This window comes from Centropristis striata, chromosome 7 (assembly GCF_030273125.1).
Source record: "Centropristis striata isolate RG_2023a ecotype Rhode Island chromosome 7, C.striata_1.0, whole genome shotgun sequence".
Classification (NCBI taxonomy): Eukaryota; Metazoa; Chordata; class Actinopteri; order Perciformes; family Serranidae; genus Centropristis; species Centropristis striata.
Genome location: NC_081523.1, coordinates 15,920,562 through 15,925,770, shown reverse-complemented (window position 1 = coordinate 15,925,770; position 5,209 = coordinate 15,920,562). Strand labels below are relative to the sequence as shown.

Here is a 5,209-nt window from a genome sequence, read left to right as displayed (position 1 = left end):
GTAAAGATTGTTTATTACAAAAGTATGTGATAAAGACAACTGATACATTTGCAGTAAATTACAAAAATAGTTGTGTACAGTGAATTTATTTTTCGACACAGTGTATAGTTTGAGAAGATGTGTTTTATAGCTATCCTGCTGCTAATTTTGGATACATTTGGCTAAAACTGCTCTATGAATATAACTGACATTGATATTTTAAATTATTGTTTATGAAAACAAACATGCACACGCACACTCTTCTGTCCTCGCTCTCTCTCTCACACACACATACATACACACACAGCTACATTCAATCAGTAACTTCAAAAACGTAATTCTGTTAGTACATTCAGTAAGTTATGCAACTCCTCAACATCAGGGTGCTTCACTGATTCTACCACTCAACACAAAGTTAGTGATTTTAGTTAGTTTTTGTTAGATTATTAGTTTATTAGTGGGTTAGTTTGTTAGTTTGTTAGTTTGAAGAGAGCTAACAAAAGCTCTTTGGTTAGTATCTGTTAATTTAACTTTAGATGATGTTAGTAGCTTGTTGAAAGAACGAAACTCCTCTTGCTTGTTTATAAGGAATTCTGTTGAGTATGTCACTGGCACAGTAAGAGCTAAAGAACATACAATCATGGCACTAGAAGATATTTTGGAAAATTTAAAGAGACAGTTCACCCCAAAGTCCAAAAAAGATGTTTTTCCTCCTACCTGCAGTGCTATTTATCAATCTAGATTGTTTTGGTGTGAGCTGCTGAGTGTTACAGATGTTGGCAATAGAGAAGTCTGCACTCTCTAAAATATAATGGATTTATAAGGTACTCTTGAACTGGTTACTCAAGATAATCCACAGTCCTTGTTGTGAGCCGTTTTATGTCGGAACTATTTTTTCTATTAACTCTCCAGCCAATATCTCCACTTGGAAACTCACAGAAAACAGTCTAGATTGATAAATAGTTCTACGGGTATGAGGAAAAATACAAATTTTTTTTTGTTTTGGGGGTGAACTGTCCCTTTAATAAACATCACTAGTACCACAAGGCATGCTCTGATTTAATTAAAGATTAAGAAAGACACAGAATAATTTGATTACAGACATCAGGATGTGTGAGCCAGAAAGAACACAGATGTTAGTAAGAGCAACAGGTGGGTCTTTACAGCCTCACCACTGTTAGTATCAACACCATTATAAGTTAGTAGTGGAGTTGAGGTTTGCTTGGCCTGTGGTGACGACAAGCCAGGCACTCACCTGCGAGGGTTGACCACACAGCGCACAGGCAGAGACCAAAAGATGGCCTCTGTAGATGTGAATTTAGCCTGTGAAGTGATATCATTTGGGATCAGATCATAATCGGTTTTTGAGAGGAATTTTCTTAAGTATGTGGTCAACCCAGTTTGACATCAGCAGCTGTTTCTGCTCCTCTTTTCATCTAGTGGTTAATAACATTTCCCTTCCCAAGTCCTGAAACCCTTCTTGACTCGCTCACTTTAACAGTTTTCATTGATTTTCTTCTTTAATAATTCATCTTAGCCGGTGATTTCTAGAAGAAGGATTGCAGGATCATGAGAGAGGAGTGTGTGCATCAGACTGCGGGCATAAAGCAGAGGTTAGTCAGTGGGTTAGAAAGAACAAGGCCAGCCATCAGCATTCAGAGTACAGGTTAGTAATCATCCGACTGTTAGCAGACATTAGTATTGTTAGATATTAGTGAGATACTGTTAGTAGAATCCAGACCTGGGTAAAAAGCTATTTGCACATAATTATTAGCATTTGCTGTAATTTGCTGAAGTATCAGATGATGGGGCTGTAGGCATCGGGACAGTTTAATTAATGCCGGCAGGCATCATTTAGAAAACCACACACCATTAATTTCCAGCGACATTCTTGTGATTATCTAAATCACAAGAACCCCCACCTAACTGGTACTTCAATGAGGCTGTAACAAATGCTAAGAACCATTTGCAAATATTTTTTTTATCCTTTGTCTGGTACATCCAGTGTGCTAAAACAAGAACTTCAGGCATTTTAAAAAACTGTGCAGCGATGAGAAAACCACTGAAAAGCAGCTAGTAGCTTCAGGCCCATTACAAATGTGTTTTATCAGACAGACACATGCACACGTACAGGAAGAAAACACACACACAAATAGAGCACATGCACACAAACACGTGCACTCACGCAGACACACACACCCACACACTACAGTAAAAATACACGGAGTATACACTGTACATAGTACATTACAAGTAGTTGGTATCACACCCAGATTAGGAAGTTTCAAGACAAACAAAGAACATACTGTGAGAATTACACATTGTCACAATGTGAGAAAAGTAGTCATTCTCACACATTGAAGCAGATTTTTTTTTAACAATACAGGCTTAAAAAACATCAGAGCTTTCCATTTCTGGATCTGGCATAGATACAGGCTAGCTTTGGTGAGAAGTTGCCACATGTTAAAACACCACTTCGTTTAAGTGTCTTATACAGGGAGAAGTGGCCAAAGTGTTAGTGAAGAGGTCACTGCACATGTCGGCTGAAGAAAACAAGTATTAGTGGTGTTTGATGGCTGCACTGTCTGTGTTTTTTTCAGCTCAAAAAAATGAAAAACAGGACAGTGGGGGTGGATGAAGCTATATTAGTATTACTCACACAGCCAGGAAGATACGCACATTGGAGAGAAACAGGAAACAACGCTGCAGCAAATAATTTTGGACTCAAAACACCATCCATGAAATACCTCCCTGCTAAATCTAATCATGCTGACACTGACTACAAAGCAGTGGTGGCATTTTGAGCTCTTCAAAGCCCTTTTTCACTTATACAAAAAAGCAGCAGCAGTCATCTCTCAGTGGGGACACACTTGGACATGGATTCTCTCCCTCTGAAGGTACAGGTCAGCAGAGATGGCACCATGCATCGATCACTGCAGGAGAAATGACACAATAGTTGTGATTTTTCTGATTTGTTGCACTTTTAAAGGCCGGGACTTTTTCTTTCCAGGATAATCCTGCACAATGAATATTGAATCTAAAAAGCAGATTATGCTAAATCTGATTTGGTCATGGTCTCCACTTTCAGGTTGGTTTATCTCCCCTCTTAACCATAATCCTGGAAAAGGGATAGCAGCATATAGTGGAAATATGGCAGCAATTTTAACACATAACTAATCTCCCATGTTCTATCTGCTCCCCATTTATCTGCTCTCTTAGCCGGCACAGAGGCTTAACACACACACACACACACACACACACACACACACACACACTGGGGTACATCCTGTATGTGGGCAAGAAGCAAGATAAGAGTCTATAAAAATTGGCCCTGCAGTTTATATTCATCTAACCTTATATAACAAGTCACAGGGTGGAGTGTAAAGTGAATATGAGGGGAATAAAAGTCACAGCAGTGTAAATCTACTGACAGATCCTGTACCAGTCTGCGAGGCAGCACAGCAGAGGGCGATGGAGCCATGCCACTTGTGAGGTCCAGCGAGCCCCGGTCTGCTTTTTCATCAGTGTAACTGGAGAGGAACACACAACACAAAGCAGCAGAAAAGTGGGACGCAACCCAACTGTCCTCAAAAGATACCCTGGGGATTACTTGTTCTTTCCTTTAATTGTCTTCTCCTTATCGGTTTTCATTTAAGACAAATGAGACTGAAATACATCCTCTGCTAAAAAGATATTTAACTGACTGAGTAATGCTATCAAATTCTCCATCTGATACTGTGTGCTATTAAAAAACTCTCCTCCCCATGATTTTTAATAAAGACAATACAGCCTGTACACATAACCTGTCCTGCTGTTGGTTTCATTTCGGTCCTCCCACTGTCCTGGCTGGTGATATGTCGCCACCTCTGATGATTCCAGCCATGCCAACTGCACGATTACCTAAAAAATAAAAGCATACTAAATGGATAAATGTGTGGAACATTTTACAGCTGATCATATATATCTATAAGCAGATGTTGCAGCAGACGATTCACTGTTTTCCATTACATTTGTAGCAAATTAAGGCCCACTTTACCTTATATTTACCTAAAAACTGAAGCAATAATCAGAACTTTAGACCATAGCTAGGTGTGGATTCAATGTGTCAGATATTTCTCTTGTCCATCAGTGCAAAAAAAAACAGTACATTGGCTGCAGCTCATACACTGTCTTTCTGCAGATAAAAGGCCATGTAGGCTATGCTGTATATACTATAGCACTGCCTACAGCAGCTTATTGTATGAGATCAAATACATCTTTATTCCAAAATGGCATGTGTCCACCAGCCAGAAATAGGTGTTCTATAAATAAGCATATTTTAATATTAATCAACCCTGCAAGGCTGTCAGGTTGAGGTAAGGCAGACAAGGCCCTCCTCTGCAGGGAATTAAATGAGTCCATGCTCATGTAGTTTAACAACAGATTAATTTAAGTATAGAATAAACACGTTGAATGTAAAAGCAGAACAGAATAATAGGAAGTACAGAATGTATTTTTTCCTACCAGTGATGTCCAGGTTGCACCTGTCCCGCAGCATCAAACGGTGCGGGTGGGAGAAAAAAAAAACACACTTCTTCTTTTTCTTCTTCCAGGCTGAGGGCAAGCTGGCCAACCTGCAGAAACACGCCGTGGGTGTGCAGTGATTAGCCCGCAGTAAAAGGCTGGTCGCCCCCTGGACCTACACGCTACGCACTAACACGAGCCGCGGCTGAGCGTCGTCTACATGGCTGCCGAGCCGAGACAAGCAGATGTGGGAGTGCCAACAACAGCTGCGCACTGACGGGAGACCAGTCCGGAGAAAACAGGATAAAGTGGAGACGGAAGCCCCGGGACAAAGAAAATGGATGGGAGGTATTAAAGATAACAGAGACGTCTTTGACTGAGCGGGGACTGCACAGACTTGAATTAATCAGTGGTCTCGGTCTCCAGCTGCTGCCACAGGTTTATGGTCTTTTGTATGCGCGCCCTTCATCCACCATCTGTGTTTCCTGGGCAACCGAGGACTGCCTGCAGGCACCAGCACCTCAAACCAAAAGACACTACAGTACTGCGATATTTCTACTTAAAGGGACATACTGTAATGCTTTATAACTTGATTTTCAACTGATTTCTCCACATGCACGCAAAAGCACAACGCATTTATTCTATTTTTTCTGCTTCTCATTTATTTTTAATAGCACAAAAAACACAAACTAACCCTTTCTGATCTATAGCTTTGTAATGATGAGAA

At 40.4% G+C, this 5,209-nt stretch overlaps 1 long non-coding RNA gene across 1 annotated transcript; it reads right to left on the bottom strand.

The window, feature by feature from the left end:
• Nucleotides 1-734: 734 nt before the first annotated feature.
• On the bottom strand, nucleotides 735-5,209 carry LOC131975444 (uncharacterized). The gene is made up of 3 exons (XR_009394725.1): nucleotides 4,483-5,209; nucleotides 3,422-3,879; nucleotides 735-2,912 (listed from the first exon to the last, which is right to left on the bottom strand). It is a non-coding gene; the product is annotated as an uncharacterized LOC131975444 (long non-coding RNA).